Source organism: Mytilus edulis, chromosome 5 (genome assembly GCF_963676685.1).
Source record: "Mytilus edulis chromosome 5, xbMytEdul2.2, whole genome shotgun sequence".
NCBI classification, from domain to species: domain Eukaryota; kingdom Metazoa; phylum Mollusca; class Bivalvia; order Mytilida; family Mytilidae; genus Mytilus; species Mytilus edulis.
The window spans coordinates 92296684-92319199 of NC_092348.1; the positions used below are offsets into that span (position 1 = coordinate 92296684).

General features: G+C 34.0%; 1 long non-coding RNA gene across 1 annotated transcript; it reads left to right on the forward strand.

The window, feature by feature from the left end:
• The first annotated feature begins 2113 nt into the window (after positions 1–2113).
• On the forward strand, positions 2114–12578 carry LOC139524822 (uncharacterized). Its single transcript, XR_011664868.1, has 4 exons — positions 2114–2321; positions 5338–5451; positions 10400–10521; positions 12228–12578. It is a non-coding gene; the product is annotated as an uncharacterized lncRNA (long non-coding RNA).
• Positions 12579–22516: the final 9938 nt, after the last annotated feature.

Here is a 22516-nt window from a genome sequence, read left to right on the forward strand (position 1 = left end):
ATCTTTCTGTTGGCATTCTTAAGGAAAAATACAATAAAGCAACGAAAAAAATATATTTCAACGGTATTTCAAAACGGAGTATATTGTCATATGATTTTTACTTTAGCTACAACAGTTGGAGGTGCAGATGGGGGTGCAGTTGGAGGTGCAGTTGTGGGTGCAGATGGAGTTGCAGTTGGGGGTGCCGATTGTCCAGCAGTAACGTGTCCAGTTGGTTATTCGAAGCTTGATGACCAACAAATCAGTCCGAACTGTTACTTGTTTGGTGGACTAAACGATATAAGGAATTGGCAGTCTGCTGATGTATAAGATATTTCTTTCTGTTGATACATGTTTGGGTGGTGTTATTTTTGAGAGAAGGGAATGATAGCCGAATGGTCCACATTATGTCATAGTTCCTTACAGTGATCATACTTGTTTGGATGGGGTTATTTTTTAGAGCCGGGAGGGGACGATTGCCGAGTGTTCAACATAGTTCCTTTACAGTGATCATACTTGTTTGGGTGGGGTTATTTTTGAGAGGAGGGGACGATGGCCGAGTTGTCAACATAGTTCCTTTACAGTGAGCAATGGCAGCATGTCCTCTCAGATCCTCATTCACAAAGATGCTCACTTTTCTTTACCGAATATTGGTGATTTTTCTCTAGGTTGCCTTGGCTCTCTCCACCAACACATCAATTGATTGATTGGTTGTTGATTAACGCCACTTTCAGCACTATTGTGCTATTTCGTGGCGGTCAGTTTTTATTGGTGGATGAATCCGGAATGCCCAGAGAGAACCACGTGTAGGTTACAAGCCCACGACCTGGCTAGCAATACAGTAGTTTGACTACTTAGACCACTTGGCCACCGAGGCCCCTACAAAACAGCCGCCATAACACTTAGACCACTTGGCCACCGAGGCCCCTACAAAACAGCCGCCATAACACAATTAAGGTCGTTACAGTGCATGCTATTGTTGTAGTCTTAAGATAAAACATTTGAATTAGACAGTTTGTGACAAATTACAAATTGCATCATACAAAAACATTAACAAATATTATAATCCTATGTTTCAAAACAATATGTTCATCAAGACGCTCTTGTCCTATCTTCCATTGGCCGTACTTAGTTGTAAAAAAAGAACCTAGACTTTCTACCACGCAGTTGAAAGTTATATAGATTAAAATGTTTGTTGATATTTTTTTTATAAATTGATTGTTGCTTGCAAATCGACCAGCGTCAAAAAAACTTCCTGGACCTATACAGAGGTAAGGGAACGGCCATTTAACTTCAATGTAGGGGGGGGGGGGGTGAGGGTCCCATGGGATCAACCTGGGATTTTGGGTACAGTTGTGCAGCTGGGATTTAACCCCCCACCCCCCATATATATATTGAATAATTGTGAAATCCCTACCAATACATAACCCATTCATATATTTATCAGCTCAAATAGTACCTATATGCATAATTATACAATCTTATAGAACGATGTGTTTTTTTCTAAAATATTCTGGTCAAGCAGATGAAAAAAAATAATATTCTGAATCCAGATTTTACCCATACCTTTATATAGTGTTAAATATTGAAAAAAAAAATTTGATTGATATCATAGCGTTGAAAAACTAAAAAAAAATAATCTGACTCAAGACAAAAAACCATACCCCCTTGAAGTTAAATGGTTGCTCCCTAAGTATATTGAGGATGCAGTGATTGCCAAGTGATGCAACTATCTATCATGTAGAGAGACCAAATGACGTGAACTTTACCAACTCTATTAAAGGATGTTTGCTCCCCTTATTATGATTTTTTTGCCAGATATTCGAAATCCTCTGGTTTTATCCATGTAGTGCCATTAAAAATTTTGCCCACTAACCCCTACTTTCCTTTCCATAATTTGATTACATACAGTAGAGAGAAGTATTTCCCGTCAAATTTTCAATGGCTTATATCTCGAAAACAAGCACACGAACCTTCATTTTTTTCTGCTTTATTAGTTTCTTTATTTAAATACTTTCAATGTATTACAGTCTTTTAAAAAGCTTGTTATTTTGAAACAGAGTACCGAACATCCTTAAATCACCGCACGTTCTTCAACTATGAGCAAAACCTATAATGTATAGTAACAAGTAAGTTATAAAAGGCCCTGACAGGGTTCAATGTAAATTAATTCAAACGAGAGAAAGTTTAAAGTACATTTTAGTCTGTTAAAATTAGTTTGCATGAGTTGAATTGAACTTCTTTTAAATTTCAGGCCGTATGTACCAGTACTAATGGAGCTTATCTCTTAGTACCTGATAGTCTAAATGAGATTAACGCTCTCCGACGGAAATTTGGCATCGGTAAGTGTGTCTTCGTTTTCTTTTTTAAAAAAGTGGGGCATTAGTAAAGGGAGGTAAACCCATTAGATAAGTTTGATATATTTTAACTTTCATACATTTCGTAAATCCTCTGTAAATAACTTAGAGTAAGCGATAACCATCTGAGCAGGCTATACATGACACTGACCATTTATCTTTCTGAAAACATTTGAAATCTACTTTAAAATAAAGGGCTGCGCTTTAGCGCATGATACGCCCGTTGCTCTTTTAACTTGTCTTTTATGCTTTAAATGTATTGTCCCAAAATTGGAAAATCCCCCCTTTTTTAAGCATAAAAATTCATAACACGGAAATGTAAAATCTGAAATTTATAAAAGTTGAAAGGGAGCTTACATCAATAGATATAAACAATTCACCAAAGTTTCATGGACATTGGTGAAAGCCTTTTTGAGTTATTGTCCGAAGTGTTAAAAATCCCCCTTTTTTTATGAATAAAGCCCCATAAATCCAAAACTTAAAATCTGAAATTAATAAAAATTGAAAGGGAGCTTATATCAATAGATATAAACAATTCACCAAAGTTTCATGGACATTGGTGAAAGCCTTTTTGAGTTATTGTCCGAAGTGTTAAAAATACCCCTTTTTTTATGAATAAAGCCCCATAAATCCAAAACTTAAAATCTGAAATTAATAAAAATTGAAAGGGAGCTTACATCAATAGATATAAACAATTCACCAAAGTTTCATGGACATTGGTGAAAGCCTTTTTGAGTTATTGTCCGAAGTGTTAAAAATACCCCTTTTTTTATGAATAAAGCCCCATAAATCCAAAACTTAAAATCTGAAATTAATAAAAATTGAAAGGGAGCTTACATCAATAGATATAAACAATTCACCAAAGTTTCATGGACATTGGTGAAAGCCTTTTTGAGTTATTGTCCGAAGTGTTAAAAATACCCCTTTTTTTATGAATAAAGCCCCATAAATCCAAAACTTAAAATCTGAAATTAATAAAAATTGAAAGGGAGCTTACATCAATAGATATAAACAATTCACCAAAGTTTCATGGACATTGGTGAAAGCCTTTTTGAGTTATTGTCCGAAGTGTTAAAAATACCCCTTTTTTATGAATAAAGCCCCATAAATCCAAAACTTAAAATCTGAAATTAATAAAAATTGAAAGGGAGCTTACATCAATAGATATAAACAATTCACCAAAGTTTCATGGACATTGGTGAAAGCCTTTTTGAGTTATTGTCCGAAGTGTTAAAAATCCCCCTTTTTTTATGAATAAAGCCCCATAAATCCAAAACTTAAAATCTGAAATTAATAAAAATTGAAAGGGAGCTTATATCAATAGATATAAACAATTCACCAAAGTTTCATGGACATTGGTGAAAGCCTTTTTGAGTTATTGTCTGAAGTGTTAAAAATCCCCCTTTTTTATGAATAAAGCCCCATAAATCCAAAACTTAAAATCTGAAATTAATAAAAATTGAAAGGGAGCTTACATCAATAGATATAAACAATTCACCAAAGTTTCATGGACATTGGTGAAAGCCTTTTTGAGTTATTGTCCGAAGTGTTAAAAATCCCCCCTTTTTTTATGAATAAAGCCCCATAAATCCAAAACTTAAAATCTAAAATTAAAAAAAAACGAAATGGAGCTTACGTCAATAGATATAAACAATTCACCAAAGTTTCTTGGAAATTGGTGAAAGTGTTTTTGAGTTATTGTCCGAAGTGTGGACGACGGACGGACGGACGGACGGACGGACAATGGTATACCATAATACGTCCCGTCCCGGGCGTATAAAAAACCATGCCTCCATTCCCTGACATAATCTCTGTACCGATGCAATGTATTGGCTGTATAGGAATAAAGATATTATATAATATGTAGCCAAACGATAATTGTAAGATGCCTAAGGATATATATGTCCAGTGTCAGTTACCTGTGCTAAGGACTTAATATATAATGTATTCATTGTTACACAAGACCATGACATGTTCAATCAAGCTTTGAAATTGTACTATCTATATCCTATATTTTTTTTTACTTCTCAGTGGAGTCCTTTTTTGGTATCTTCCGCCTTTTATTTTAATGGCCTAATGTCTACTGTTCCTTTAGCAGCGATAATGTGATTATCAACGGTCACGCGTGTCTCATGAAAAACACAAGGCTGAGGAATAACAATTGGCTCTGAAATAACCCCGGTCTCATGAAAAACACAAGGCTCTGGAATAACCCTGGTCTCATGAAAAACACAAGGCTCTGGAATAACAAGTGGCTCTGAAATAACCCTGGTCTCTGAAATAACACGAGGCTCTTGAATAACAAGTGGCTCTGAAATAACACGAGGCTCTGGAATAACAAGTGGTTCTGAAATAACCCTGGTCTCATGAAAATCACAAGGCTGTGGAATTTCAAGTGGCTCTGGAATAACCCTGGTCTCATTAAAAACACAAGGCTGCGGATTAACAAGTGGCTCTGAAATAACCCTGGTCTCTGAAATAACAAGAGGCTGTGGAATAACACGAGGCTCTGGAATAACACGAGGCTGTGGAATAACAATTGGCTCTAAAATAACACGAGGCTTGATTTAATTAAATTTCACGGTAAAATCGACGCTGAGTATATAACTCAGATCTATACAAAACAAAAGAGGGCCAGGATACACTAGCTGGCTTTATATATAATCACTAGAAAATTAAATAGGAAGTTTCATACGATTTCGTAATTTTGATTGGTTGAGGCATTCCAAAACCTATATTTTATTTCCTGATACAATGCAACATGGCTGACTACACGTGCCTACACGTGCTTTGCATGACAACATTAAAACAAGGCTTAACAAACCGAATAGCTTGATTTAACTATAGTAATTTCATGATGGTTGTAGCATTTACATGTAATATTCCGCACTTTATAAAACTAATTTGAGCACGTTTAACTCTTTAACAACCATGTAAAATTACAAAAAATAAGCATTCAATTTTTATTTAAATCATGTAATTTACATTTACTTACATCCAGGTGACAACGATGTGGATGTTTGGACTGGTGCCAACGATTTGAACAGTCCCGGGAACTTTGTGTTTAAAGGAAACAACAAAAAGTTTGATTTCAACGCTCTGCCATTTGGAATAGGTTAGTATGACGACAATTGAACTTTAACAGATATTTAGTACAAGAATATGGTGGAATGATATGAATACGGGTTTTCATTATTTACAAAGCTTAAGGTTCATTCACCATAAGCCGATACCGAAACCGAAACCGATACCGATACCGATACCGATACCGATACCGAAACCAAAAATAGTAGTGAGGTAAATGGTAAATATTTATAATGTTAATTATCTCAATGACAATCCTTTTGGAAAAACGGTAGTATTACATTTTCCCAGCATAAGGTTGGCCTTTTGTGTACCCAAGGCAGATGAAGAAAGTCAAATTAGGAGCGCTGTGATTGGATGTAAGGGTACAATATATTTTTTTAATTATCTATGAATAACTGCAGTGTGTAAATTTACAATATAAATTTTAAAACCTATTGAAATATTTTCTAGAGAATTATTCGAAAAGGCTTCCAAAATTTCAAAAATGTGTTGTAAAATGACGGTGGGCATGGATAACATAAACAAGCTTCGTTGGAAATTGGTCATGATACTATTTGGCTTTAATTTTTAAAATAGAATAATAAAGTACTAACTCCACACATAACTGTTTTATCCAGGTTTTTATTATAAAAAGGGGTAAATTTAGGAATTGTTAGTATTGTCGCTTATGCATGCTATGGCAGAATAAATAGTACCGTTTTCCCTTTTATTCCATTATATTGTTTGAAATTTGAATACACAAGACGGAGTATTACTTCAATTCGTCAATTCACATGAATCTATGAAAAAATCAAAGTTAAATTGAACCATTATAAATACACGAATGCAAGAAATATACAATTTAAGATGTTGATACAATTTATTTATGATTTACATTCATCAAGAAGCAGGTTTAGTCGTAGGGAAAGAGCGGCACATAGTTCTACAATAGGTGCAATATCATTTCAACTATGCCTATTATTTTATAAATTTGTATTTGCCTTATGAAATGTTCTACATAAACTCTTCTTGCACGAATATTTTCATTGGCAAATTTGCGTTGATCGCGGATTATTGCATTTCGATTGCGTAACTGCCTTACAGTATATGGTGTTGCAATAGGATGTTCAGATGGATAACATATATATGGTATATAAGTAAGTAACAATCACGCGGAAACGGTAATATCTCGTGTGGACCGATCGCATCCATCAATCTGTAAGTCATTGCGTCACTGTAATGACCTAGGAAACCAGGTTTGGTGTATCTTATCTTATTTCCTGTGTCTATTATGACTTGCGTATGCATAAAGTGTATACATGACGATGTCCACAATAAAACAGTGCCTGCTTTTTGGTTGGGCGATTTATTCGGGAGATGCCATAAATAGATCCAACTGCTTCTTCCAATTCTGGCCAATCACCCTTCATAGATTCCCATTCTTCAGCTGAAGGCCATGTTTTCATTAAACTGAAAGCTTGATGAAGAATTGGCCAAATTTCAATGATAGCTTGGAACAGGATCTGCTTACCCTTTCGGAGCACCTGAGATCACCCCCAATTTTGGTGGGGTTCGTGTTGCTTAGTCTTTAGTTTTTTTCTATGTTGTATCCTGTGTACTACTATTTGCCTGTTTGTCTTTTTCTTTTTTAGCCATGGCTTTGTCAGTTTATTTTCGATCTATGAGTTTGAATGTCCCTCTGATATCTTTCGCCCCTCTTTTGCTAACATCAAACATCAAAGCCATTTGTTCAAATGTAGGGTAACATCTTAACCAAATCAAACCATTAAAAGTTTAATTTGCCAGCTTATAAGTACCGCTTCTTTATTCCTCTGAAACTAAAGCATTTAGAGCAAATTTTACATGTGGTAAAAATGTTCATCAAGTGAAGTTCTGCCTACCCTGATATTTTCAGACGAATCAAACATCCCATTGTTGGGTTGCTGACCCTGAATTGGTAATTTTAAGGAAATTTTTGCAGTTTTTGGAAATTATCTTTAATATTATTATAAATAGAGATAAACTGTAAACAGCAATAATGTTCAGCAGAGTAAGATCTACAAATAAGTTTAATGACCAAAATTGTCAATTGACTCCTAAATTTTTGCGATCTTTTACAAAAATCTTCAACTCTGAAACTACTGGGCCAAATAGAATCAAACTTGGCCACATTCATCATAAGAGTATTCAGTTTAAAAAATGTGTCCCATGACCCCGCCTGCCAACAAAAATGGCTGACATGACAAAAAAATTGAACATATGGGGTAAAATGCAAGTTTTGTCTATTATTCTGATAACCGTTATAAAAAGAGGAAATCTGAAAAGGATAAAGCTGTTCAGAATGTTGATCTCTACCATTTATCCAAATACGTCAAAACTGTCAGACGATTCCCTGTAGGAGTTATTGCCCTTAAATTACAAATTGCAAAAACGATCAGAAGGACAAGTTCTACAAATTAGTTTTATGGCTGAAATCAGTTGACTCCTTCTTCGAGTTATTGCCCTTTGAAGACGATTTGTACATTTTTTTTTGCGTTTTTGTCTTGTGTCTTAAAACTTATAATAGATAGAAAGAAACCTAATTATACAAAAATGATCAGCAAGACAAGATCTACAATTAAGACAAAGTGGAAATTTTCCGACGACTCCTTATTGGAGTTATTGCCCTTTAATTACATTTTTCACCACTTTTTTGCGTTTCTATATGATAAAAATTATAATAGATAGATAGAAACTTAGATAATCAAAAATGATAAGCAAGAAAAGACCTACTAACAAGTCAAATTTTGCTGATGTAATTAGTAGACTGTTACTCTTTATAGGAGTTTTTTTTTACCCTCTTTTGTGTTTGGAGCAACAGCTAAACAAGAACTATCTTTAAAAAAGATATCCTACGTATTTAAAATTGAGTATACGTTTAAACTATCATTCAGTCGATAACCTTCAGAAGCACAAAGATACCATTTAAATAACGTTTTCTCTGTTTGTGTTCAGTATTCTCGGTCCTCGTTTCTTTCTGTTTACATTCACCAAAACCCCGCGGAAATCTCACATGCGTAGGTGCGTTCTAAAATTCATGTACGTTCGTACAACAAAGTGTTCATTAAAAATTATATAATTGTCCCGAATAAACAGCTATCACGGATGCAAAGAGCTATTGGAGAAACAATTATTTTAATAAAAATATAAATCTTTGTAAGATCTAGTTCAAATATTTATAGTTTTTCACTTGTTTTCCATCACGATATAATTAACGAGACGTTTTTTTCAAACACAACCAAATCACCCACCATGACAGCATTTTGTTCAATCACAGAAAGGATTTTCGAGCATGCGTATTCTGTAGTAGGGTTCATAGGTTTGTAAAAGAGTTGACCGTGTGCACATTTTTAGAATGAAGCGCTTCCGCGCTTCATACAAAATGTACTTCGGTCAACGCTTTTACACCCTGGGCAATGTAGTTACAAAAAGAAGCATTCAATTCTTAAATAAAATAAAAAAATGTTTGCCTTTTAAAGTATTTGTTTTGGTTCATTTGCAAACTAAAGGTTATCTTTATATATATAGTCGGAACTATATTGCACATATTGTAGAACTATGTACAGTTCGAATGTAGGACAGAAAGTCACAGGACAAAAAGTCGCAATTCAGTTTTGAGATTATTTTTCTTTGAACAAGAAAACAATTATTTTGAAAACATTTTTTTGTATTTTTCTTGAAGTTTTATATATAAAGCAACTTTGTAATTAAAATGTATTCAACAAATATCAAATAATTGTTATGAAAACAAAATGTCAAAATGGCTTGGTACTTAAATGGCGTCATTTTGCCAATAAATATATCCTTTGCATGATTAAAATTTAAATACATTTTCATTTATCGAGGTTTATGAGCAATTTTCCTAACTTAAAAATGATTATTTTTCAGAAAAATAAAATATTTCAAAATATATTTAAACAATAATATTGTCAAAAAATTATTTGTGACTTTTTGTCCTATCAAATTTGTGACTTTATGTCCTGTGACTTTCTGTCCGTTTACCTACAGTTCTTCCCCTTCGACAAAACTTGTACATCGTAAGTAAATTTGTATCAACATCTTATTTGTATATTACTTGCATTAGTGTATTTAATACTCGTTGAATTTAACTTTGCTTTTTTTTGATAGGTTCATGTAAATTGTTGAATTGAAGTAATACTCCATCTAGTATATTCCAATTTCAAACAATATAATGGAGTAAAGGGTTGAGTTAATTAAACATTATAAATATATACCATTTACCTCACTACTGTTTTTGGTTTCGGCTTATGGTGAATATGTTTAATAGTAAAGTTAAAGTCATTTCTTCAAACATTTCACAGACGGTATCCCGTTCAGGAAATTTATTTTTGTCACAATTGATCAAAGCTGGGAGATATGTTTAATTTGTCGTAATCACAACTTCTTTCTATTTTGCACCGGGTTTTTATAATTTTAACCGACGTCATACTTATTGAATAGAAGATTCTTCGTGCTGGCAAATAAATCAAATATTAGGCTTGAAACTTGAAAACTTTTATTTCTCAAGACCCAACATATATACAAAACAATGAAATGAACGGAATGACAGGAACATATGAAATGGGATAAAGTATACATGTTCTATTGAATTTACAGGGGAAGGCAACCCTAATTTGTAACAGATAGAACAATTTTACAAAATTTTGCAAGATTGACTAGTAAACTGTAGTCATCAAAACATAAAGTTCACAATAATGCTCTATTCTCTATATTGCAATTTACAGGTAACCAGTCTCACCAACAAAAGAACTGACGTCTGTAGGCCTAACATACCTAAGAATTCAATATCTCATTCATAATACAATTTTCGTGTTTATAGATTTTTGTAAGATATCAGCTTTTAGACATATTGTGAACAATTTTACCTCAAAATTACAACTACAAACATCTTTAAGTATCGTATTTAAAATAATTTTTATTTTTATTTCTCTTTTTAGAAAATGAACCGGACGAGCCGCGTGGGAGCTGTGTAGAATTACATCTTAACAGTGACGGTGTTTGGGGTTGGGACGCTGATTCTTGTACTGACTCAGAATACTATATTTGCGAGTTACCAGTAGTAAGTAAAAATATAGCATTTAAAGCTAATATCTGTGTATTGTACTCTTAGTTTCAACTTAGATTGACCAAACTTAAATTCGTCGCCTTAAAGCCTTTTTCATTATAAAGATGTATCAACGGATAAAGCTTGTGTAACCGGAGAGCATGAATTTCATTACAAAGAAATACTTCCTTAGCTCAACTGCTTATGGCTGACTAAGTATCTTCCACTTGTTCTAATGGAAGCAACCCCGTCACACTTGGAATCATACAATTTTAAACCATTGACGTGACGTCTGCCTATTAATTTCACCGTGGATTCTGTTTCTAGAATCAACTAAGTCGATTCCTAAATCTGTCGCTGAAATGGAGTCACCAAATTATATTCAACTGTTTCCTCTGTGTGCCTAATTTCGTTAAGTTTGAATTGGCTAAATTACTGATTTCTGTTCACCAATGGAATTAATTTAAAAAATTACCTTTATTTTTTGTAAATTTATAAGCCTTCACTGGGAATCGAATCCGTCCTTGAAATCTGTTTTGTGTGACTGTCATCATTATATCGACGAAACCTCTCGGCTACCAATGGGTTACAATTTAGATGTCTATTTTATATATATAAATGAACATATGAACGGTCACACAGGGCTTGTACCTTTAAACATACATAATAGGCAGTCGTATAGTATAAGATGGTAACCGCGAGGTTAGCATGGTTATACTTAATGAGTTAAAGGTAGGAACTTGTCGGTTTAGGTTCGAATCCCTGTATTCTCTTTGTTGTCCCTATTCTTAAGTATTCCTGTTTTCTTTTCTTATTTTGTATGTTATTGAGGATATTTTTGTAATAGCGAGTTTTCCGTATATTTTTGGATTATTATTGGCTTTTCACATATTTGAAACGAAAATGATTACATTCTTCTAGTATTTGTCTATTTTTGTTTTATAAATACAGTATGATTTCATCTGTTTTACTACATAATTTTACAAATGTTTATTCGCAAATTTCTATGCGAGTAAATCGTGATGTACCTAGAATTAGGCTTCTTGATAGAAATTTCGGTAACATACTTCATATATACTTTGGTCGGGTTGTTGTCTCTTTGACACATTTCCATTTCCATTCTCAATTTTATTATAATTTTATAAGTGGTGGAATCTGTTTCTCTAACGATTTTTATCCTTCCTGTTCACTAGTGAGGAGAAATATTTTTCTCACACAAATCAAGAAATGTGAAAAAAGCACAAAAATTAGAGAAGTATTTTTCTAACCAATTAATTGTGACCTAAGATTTATTAATGCATCGTTGAACATGATAAAATGGTTATTTAAACTCACTTACAATACCTTCTAACTAAGAAAAGACTTTAATTTTAAAAAGACATTAACACAATAGTTTCAGTTATAGATACAATGGATAAGCCTTGATTCATGAAAGACAAATCATTCGCCCTCCGGGCTCACGGTTTCTTTTTCAAGAATCAACGCGTATCCATTGTATCTATATAACATAACCAATCAACCATTTAATCATATCTAGGTAGGGCCATTTTCAAATTTTTCCAACCTTGAGTTGACATTTTTTAATTTTTGAAATTTTATTTTTAACTTTCTGATTTCTTCGCAGTAAATCCCTTAAAATCAGCTTCCAATAGCATTTTAAGAAGTAGTGTAAATTATTATTGATCATAATTTACTTATAATGCATTGCAATTTGTTTTCAGGTATGCAATACTGGTGTCTTTGGTTAGGAGCCTATTTCGATTCTTGTTTAGTCAACTTAGATGAATTGTTTTCAGGCAAAGCTGGAGGTGCGGAATAAATTACCCAACGACTGTAATTGTGTTGAATTCTTCTTTAGTTGGTCCATGTGATGCTGTGCAGATATTAAATTTACCCCACCTTTAAAAATCCAATTGAAAGTTGGATATCTAGTAAAAGACCAACCAACTAGTAGGTAGTGCGATTCACCATAAAAAAATATGTATCATTAAATTAATTTGAATACAAGAGGACGAGGGGAAGATTCAAAGAGACGACAAAAATAACAGAAATTATTTAAAGTAAAACAAACAGTCGTCATTAATGAGAACATACAATATTAAAGTGAATAATTATGATCTGTCATCGAAACCAAATTAACCTCATCCACTACCCCCCCCCCCCCCCCAACAATAACAACAAAAACCCCAAACCAAACCAGACAAGCACAGGGGCGGATCCAGCCATTTTAAAGGGGAGAGGGGTGTTCCCGACCCAGGAAAAAGCGGGGAGGGGGTCCAACTATATGTCCCCATTCAAATGCATTGATCGTCCAAAAAATAGGGGGGTCCAACCCCCGGAACCCTCCCCCTGGATCCACTGCAAGCAATAGAATACCTGCTTATACAAACCTAGGTGTAACACAAGTCACTGAAAATGCTCGTTGCTAGGGATAGGCAAATGTGTACTGATTATTTATAGAACCCAAGTCTCCTCCTTATAAATAGCCCCCTTCACAGTTAGTTCGGCCGTATTGAATAGGCGGCAGTCTAACAGAGCAGTCGCTGAAAACATGCATAGGATTTCTCGTACTCTCATACTATTTCCACCTCTTTCAAAAATATCTGCCCCCTATTCAATATGCACGAACTAACCGTGAAGTGGCCTTTCAGTGGAGTAACTCTAGGTACATGAAACTTGTAATATAACTAGAACAACAACAATTAACAGTACTGGAAAGGAAAGGAAAGGAAAGGAAAGGAAAGGAAAGGAAAGGGAAGGGAAGGGAAGGAAAGGAATTGACTTGAAAAAAACTGTTTAATAAAATCATACGATGTTCCTATCTATGAGGGTCTGTATAAAATCATACGACATTAAGCAATGTTCCTATCTATGAGGGTCTGTATAAAATCATACGATATTAAGCAATGTTCCTATCTATGAGGGTCTGTATAAAATCATACGATATTAAGCAATGTTCCTATCTATGAGGGTCTGTATAAAATACGATATTAAGCAATGTTCCTATCTATGAGGGTCTGTATAAAATCATATGATTTTAAGCAATGTTCCTATCTATGAGAGTCTGTATAAAATCATACGATATTAAGCAATGTTCCTATCTATCAGGGTCTGTATAAAATCATACGATATTCAGCAATGTTTTTATCTATGAGGGTAATAATAATAATAATAATAATAAAATTCTTTATTTAACGAAGGTAACACATTTAACAATTACATGTTAATCTTCCATGAGGCCTTCAAAAACTATTAATACAAATAGAAAACGTACAAAAATACATACAAAATAAAATACATAATACAGTTAAATATAGCAGCTTAAATATTGAATAAGCACATATATGCATTCAGTAGAAGAAGAAAAAATATACATTAGTTTCGTGCATCTTTATTCTGTTCAGTTAGAAAATAGTTTGAACAGTTGGTCTTAAATGTATCTAAATTGTCTATTTCTTTAATATTATTTGGTAAATTATTCCAGGTAATAAGACCAGAATATTTAAATGTTCTTTTAAAAAAATCAGAATTAGGTCTTGGTACATGGAGAAGTCCTGATGTTGTCGACCTCAGACAATAATTATAAAGATCAGCACAAGCAGTAAATTTAATAGATAGATAATCAGGTGCTAGACCATTCATACACTTAAACATTAACACAGCTTGAAAATAGTGTATCCTCGTAAATATAGTCATCCATGCAAGTTTTTTAAACATTACTGTTGATGGAAAATCAAAAGGAACAGATAAAACTAATCTTGCAGCACGTTTTTGGAGCTTATGTATCCTCTCCAGATTAATGTGTGTGGTGAGACCCCATACTGTACAACAGTAGTCAATAATGGGTTATATATAGCTATTGTAAAAAAGAATAAGACCCTTTAATGGTAAATAACGTTTCAACCTTTTTAACAAATATATTCTGGTTGAAATAGTTTCGCATATTTTATCAATTTGAATTGACCATGATAGGTTTTTATCAATATGAAATCCGAGAAGTTTTTCAACTTCAACATTATCTAAAGCGATATTATCTTGTGATAAAACACATAAACATTCATTACAGTTTACCAGTTTTCTGTCTGATCCAACAAGCATACATTTTGATTTCTTGCTATTTATCGTCATATCATTTTCTTTACACCATTTAATAACATTGTCGAAGTCTTTATTCAAACACATATTTAAATTTACAATAGATTTAGATGACAAATGTAAAGTTGTATCATCAGCATATAGATCAGATTCTGTATATTCTAAGGTTAATGATAAGTCATTTATATAAATGAGGAACAATAAAGGTCCAAGTATAGAACCTTGAGGAACTCCAAAAGTCACAGTTTGATATTCTGATTCAGTGGTTCCTAACTTAACTTTTTGCATTCTCTGAGAAAGATACGATGAAAACCATTTTACAGAGTGGTCATCACATTTGTATAATTTGAGTTTTGATAAAAGTATATTGTGATTTACCGTATCAAAAGCCTTCTTAAAATCTAAAAAGAGAATGACGGTAAAATTTCCATTGTCCAATTCTTCTAACCATTTAAATTTTATCAATTATTTAAATGAGTGCTGTATGGCAAGAATGTTTTTCTCTAAATCCAGACTGCTGTTGTATTAATAATTTATAGTTGTTTATAAACGTACGATATTAAGCAATGTTCCTATCTATGAGGGTCTGTTTAAAATCATACGATTTTAAGCATTATCCTCATTTAGGGTAATTTCTCGCAATTTAATTGGTTGATAGTCCTAATAAATATCAGTACAATTTTTTATTACTTCGATTGAAATTATCGTCCTTATTTATTATGTCAATTGGAATTATCTCCCTTATACCATTCTAATAAAAAAAAAATGAGATGCTTTATAGTCCAAATATTTTAAATTTTTCACAGTTTTAGATTAAATATTTAAAATATATTTCGCTGATATTGTCCTAACATTGACTTTGAATATAATAATATAACAAAATCAGGATAAATTCGTTACACAGTGTTCAATTGTCCTAATACGGAATTTATCGGGCCAATTAAATTCATATTTTATTGACCCAATAAATTCTCGTATTAGGACAATCACACACTGTGTAAATAATGTTCCTATCTCTGAGGGTCTGTATAAAATCATACGATATTAAGCAATGTTCCTATCTATGAGGGTGTGTATAAAATCATACGATATTAAGCAATGTTCCTATCTATTAGGGTCTGTATAAATGATATAATGACAGCGCCTTTATCTTTATTTGCCGCCTTTTATTCAGACTTCAGTTTCCTGACCGATCCGTCAGTATCAGGTCCTTTAATTGAGACTGTCATCAAAGTGAGAGGGTTAGCGCTATAAAACTAGGTTTAATCCACCATTTTCTACATTTGAAAATGCCTGTTCCAAGTCAGGAATATGACAGTTCTTGTCCATTCGTTTTTGATGCGTTTTGTTATTTGATTTTGCCATGAGATTATGGACTGTCCGAATTGATTTTCCTTTAAGTTCCGTATTTTTGTGATTTTACTTTTTTCGTATACCCTCCCCGAGCATTTTGTTTCTTAATACTGATGTGACAATTTCTTGCAAAGTGTCCTATTTCACCACAACTAAAACAAGGACCACCCCTTTTTTCTCAGTGTTGCTTTGAGTATTATAGGTCTCCCCACGTGGTTGGAACTTCTTTTGAGAATTTAAATCCTTAAGCGTCATCGTGTCTTTCGTTAAAGATTGTAAATTATTCTCCATTGTCTGCATCTATGTCGCCATATTCTCCATTGATACAACGGTATCCGGACTATTAGATGCTTCTGTCCGTTCGTCACTCGTAGTCTGTCGTAAGTGACCCATGCTTTTCATTGTTCTACTCTCAGCTTTGTTGTAAGCTTCAAGCTCAACTGCCAATCGTATAGTATCTTTGAGACCTTTAGGACGGGACTGTTTAATTCTAAGTTTAATTTCAGAGTCTACTAATGCGTCCAAAAATTGTTCCTTGGCGAGCGTGTCTCTTGATTCTAATGGGGCAGTAGGGTATGCCAGATTAGACAGTCTTCTAACTGACTGTCCTAACTCCGGTAGGGTTTCACTTGCTTTCTGGCGTCGTTCTTTGAATTGAACGCGATAAAGTTCCGTTTGACTGGATGGAGCAAAGCGTTCCTCCAGTGCAAATACTAGGTCTGTAAATATCTGTCTCTTTTCCTGTGGTAAATCACCAAGGACTGCTTGGGCCTCACCAATCAGAGACACCTCCAAGTACAAACCTTTTTGATGTTCAGAACACATATTAACAAGGGCGCACATCTCAAAGTGTGATAAATAATCCATCCAAGGAGTGAAGCCATCATATTTTGAAGGTTTGATTTTAACATCATTTGATCCAGAGCTTTGCTTTGATTTTTTGTTGATTCCTGCTTAGGACTTATATTTTGAATTTGTCTTGCCCTATGGATTTTCTATTATTTACCTGAGGATTTGTCATGATATCCCTATCTGGAAAATGTAGTGTATCACCCACGGCTTATCCTACAGGTGTTGATAGAGACGGCCCTGTCGTCACCACGCCTGAATCATGTTATTTGTTTTCAACAACTTTTGGACGTAGACCCTGACCTCTAGGTGTAGAAGATATAAAACCTTGTCCGTGTTGTATTGTGCTTTCGCTAAGAGACTGTATTTGTCTACTTATCTCAGCAATCTGATCGTCAATTTTTGACATATTTATTGCAGTACAGTGTAATCAAAATGAAACAATTCATATTAAATAATACACTCGTGTTACAACTCAGCCGTGACTAACAACTATGCCCCACGGTTCATTCACTTTAATCTTTTACGTATACACTGATGTCAACTGACAATATATTAAATGACAATCAATCTATAATTCAAATAGTATATAGACAACTTGAATCGGGCCAACCGCTAGCCACCAAATATGTAACTTGTAATCAGGCCGCGTTTATATCTTAAACGAACATTCCAGTAAATACTTGGATCCAAGTTGTCCACAAACAATATGTCAATACCAAAAACTATAACTATCTATGCTATGCACAATGAACCAAAATATATACACTAGCTCCTTACCGATACAAAGTAACAATGAACAATATTATAAAACAATTATATATATACAAATATAATTATAACACAGCCTGTCCTCCTATTAGAACAACCTGTCCTATACGACAGTGCGGGCTGGTACAGTATGTTACTACCAGACAGTGCGGGATGATACAACTTGTCCTCCGAGTAGGACAGACTCGGAGGACAGTCAGTGTGGCTGATACAACTTGTCCTCCGAGCGGGACAGTCTGTAACTAACAAACAATGCGGACTGTTGCAGTCTGTCCTCCGAGTGGGACAATCTGCTCTACCGACTTTCAATGTTAGACCAACTTGTACTTTGTCCCCAGTACAAGTTGTCCTCTCATCAATCTTACAGCTATGTAGCGTACTCTCTATTGTAAGCCAGTCTTCTGTAAGAACATCGACAGAACCCGATTACAACAAATGGAAGTTTTTAACGACCTTGACTGGCTATACAGTCCTTGCACGGTCGGTGAAGAACCCGATTATATATATGGAAGTGTTTAACGACCTTTAACACGGGTACGCCTACTACTACGTCTACTGTACGGCTTGGATTGGTTTCTGTCATCCAAAGTAGTAAGTCGTTGATCATCTAACTGTAAACCCTCATCGAAGATAGCGGGTAAAGGAGAGTTGGCCCAGCACGTCCGTTCAGCTGTAATGACTGAGACGTGACTAAATGTAATGATATGAGATCAACAACCCGATTTGTATTCCTCACCCACTTATATACTCTAGGGCGAATTCACTATTTACTGGATAGGGGTGTTCTCTAAATGTCCCGATACCGAACACAAGAGTACCTCTCAAACACGGACCCTCAAACACCCCCATACCAATGGACCCAACCACTGACTCTCCCGCCAAACGCCTAAATCCACACAACGCTTCCTTCTGCATGAAATATACATATGTACAACAAGATTCTTCTTGTTTGTTACCTTAACAACCAATAAACATTACAATAACAATAGCAATTTTAAAAATGGTACTAAAAAACCAGTACTTTCCTGTTACCAAAGTGAATCAATTTTAAAAAGTTTCTAACGGGAATACGGAATAAGTTTAAGACACTATGTGTGGTTTACTAGTATATCCTGCAATAGTTTATCAAATGCCAATTATTGATTTTAGCATTTGCAATACAAAAGGTTTAGAAATATACTAAACTATAGCTAGATATGTCGGTAACATGAAAGAATCTTGAGAAACAGGACAACGGTAACAGGACAGAGTTGGTAACAGAAAGGATTTTTTCTCTAAAAAAAATGTTTTATTTTATTGTTTAAGAAAAATACATAATTTAGATTGGTCACAATTGGAAGATAACAGCAAACAATGTCATTTATCCTTTAAAACTGTATTAGCAAGATGAAAAATCTGCCTAGGTAAAGAAAAATTCTAAAATAAATTCCTTTCTGTTACTATCTACTATAGAATTGCACAATGTTCTCTGCTGTTATCAAAAGCAAAAAACCTATTTTTTCATTCAATATACTGTATATTATTTTGAAATTTATTTGATATGGTGATTATAACTTATATTAAATGAAATGGTTGGCATATAGTAGATTAACTTTTTGATTCATCAGTGAAATGGTCTTGAACCTCCTTCCTGTTACTGATTATGGTTATGCTGTTACTTTTTATCAGGTAACATGACAGAACGTAACAGAAAGAATTCCGCAGTACTCTGTTCATTTACTCGAATTGTGTAGAAGTTTACTTCCATCTACTTATCAAATTGATAAGATACTATAAAAACACATGTACTGTTATAGTGCTGACAATGAAATATTCTCAGAAGATACACAAAAAGGCTGTAACAAGAGGGAACAACAAAATTATTTCCTCAAAATTCTGATCTTTGGGGAGTTCAGATTTTTCAAACTTGCTGCTATTCACCTAAACATATCGAGTCATACACTTAGGAAATGATGCTCGTCACATTGCATTACAAGAAATACATTTTTGGTCTTTCAAACGTGTCCACAGGTGGAAAAAAAACCAGCGGCAACTAACAGGAGGGAAATTACCCCTAGGGACAACATTTAAAAGACCCTTAAAAATGCAAAATTTTCTTACATGCTTTAGTTATAACAAAATCAGACCAGTAATGGAGAAGTTTTTTTTATATAATCTATCAGATTTGTGAAAATCAGAAGGCTGTTTACATTTAATTTAGATATTCTTTGAATGATTTAATTTTCAGAAAAAAAAACAGGGGACAACATGATTTTTTTGGAGGGGTGACCATTTAAATTATAATATTTTATTAGAAGAAATATTAAAAAGAATGTTTAATTGGGTGCAGTGGATGCATTATATACTCTAGTTAATACTAAAACTTAAAATTTTCCAAAGAGATACCTGAATACAATAATAATTGCTGGTGAAAGACGGGACATGGAAATTAGACTTTTTCAGATATTTTCTCAAATACAAAATCACTAAAATAAGGGGCGAGATGTTAAACAATTTTAGAAAGGAAGTATATCCGGCAGGTTTCATCTGACCTTGACCTCATTTTCATTTGTCAATTTTTATACATGTATGTTAATGCTTTGCCTGTATCAGGTTGTTCTTTTTATATGCTATAAGCAATAGATCAATATATTGATGATGTATTTTAAAAATTGCAAGCTGAACATGTTTGTCTGGCAGGAGTTATCTGACCATGACCTTGTTGTCATGGATCTTGAATAATGTGAAGTTTATGTGAAACTTTTTGTAAAATCATTCTCTTAAGGTCTTTCAGCATATAAAATCTGTCATGGCTAGGAAAGCAGCCAGTATATTTTTGTGCACACTATTGTTTATCCATTAGAAAAAATATTTAAAATAATTTATCTCAGCAGTTTTTCAGTTCTATGTTAAATTATGTTTTATTCTAGAGAGACCCCAAATTATCTCCATGGAAATAAGATGTGCAAATGATCATACTAGTATAACTACCAAAAAGTAATTAATATTAAAATGTGAATTAAGTAGTGGTGCCTCTTAAACTGATCTAAAGGTAATTACAAACTTTAACAAATTGTTTACTAAGCCACCACTGCCGTCAATACGTACACAACCTGACAAAAAGATACACAAAGATATCACCACTGCTGTCAATACGTTTAGGTACAGTATACAAAACCTGACAAAAGTAGAGCAAGATGTCACCACTGCTGTCAAAACGTTTATGTAATACAAAACCTGAGAAAAACAGAGCAAGATGTCACCACTGCTGTCAATATGTTTAGGTAATACAAAACCTGACAAAAGATGGACAAGATGTCACCACTGCTGTCAATATGTTTAGGTTATACAAAACCTGAGAAAAGCAGAGCAAGATGTCACCACTGCTGTCGAAACGTTTAGGATATACAAAACCTGACAAAAGCAGAGCAGTCACCACCGCTGTCAAAACGTTTAGGTTATACAAAACCTGATAAAAGATGGACAAGATGTCACCACTGCTGTCAATACGTATAGGTAATACAAAACCTGACATAAGATGGACAAGATGTCACCACTGCTGTGAATACGTTTAGGTTATACAAAACCTGACAAAAGATGGAAAAGATGTCACCACTGCTGTCAATACATTTAGGTAATACAAAACCTGACAAAAGATATACAAGATGTCACCACTGCTGTGAATACGTTTAGGTTATACAAAACCTGACAAATGATGGACAAGATGTCACCACTGTTGTCAATACGTTTAGGTTATACAAAACCTGACAAAAGATGGACAAGATGTCACCACTGCTGTCAATACATTTAGGTTATACAAAACCTGACAAAAGATGGACAAGATGTCACCGCTGCTGTCAATACGTTTAGGTTATACAAAACCTGACAAAAGATGGACAAGATGTCACCACTGCTGTCAATACATTTAGGTTATACAAAACCTGACAAAAGATGGACAAGATGTCACCGCTGCTGTCAATACGTTTAGGTTATACAAAACCTGACAAAAGATGGACAAGATGTCACCACTGCTGTCAATATGTTTAGGTTATACAAAACCTTACAAAAGATGGACAAGATGTCACCACTGCTGTCAATACATTTAGGTTATACAAAACCTGACAAAAGATGGACAAGATGTCACCACTGCTGTCAATATGTTTAGGTTATACAAAACCTTACAAAAGATGGACAAGATGTCACCACTGCTGTCAATACATTTAGGTTATACAAAACCTGACAAAAGATGGACAAGATGTCACCACTGCTGTCAATATGTTTAGGTTATACAAAACCTGACAAAAGATGGAAAAGATGTCACCACTGCTGTCAATATGTTTAGGTTATACAAAACCTTACAAAAGATAGACAAGATGTCACCACTGCTGTCAATATGTTTAGGTTATACAAAACCTTACAAAAGATAGACAAGATGTCACCACTGCTGTCAATACGTTTAGGTTATACAAAACCTTACAAAAGATAGACAAGATGTCACCACTGCTCTCAATACGTTTAGATAATACAAAACCTGACATAAGATGGACAAGATGTCACCACTGCTGTCAATACGTTTAGGTAATACAAAACCTTACAAAAGATGGACAAGATGTCACCACTGCTGTCAATACGTTTAGGTTATACAAAACCTGACAAAAGATGGAAAAGATGTCACCACTGCTGTCAATACATTTAGGTAATACAAAACCTGACAAAAGATATACAAGATGTCACCACTGCTGTGAATACGTTTAGGTTATACAAAACCTGACAAATGATGGACAAGATGTCACCACTGTTGTCAATACGTTTAGGTTATACAAAACCTGACAAAAGATGGACAAGATGTCACCACTGCTGTCAATACATTTAGGTTATACAAATCCTGACAAAAGATGGACAAGATGTCACCGCTGCTGTCAATACGTTTAGGTCATACAAAACCTGACAAAAGATGGACAAG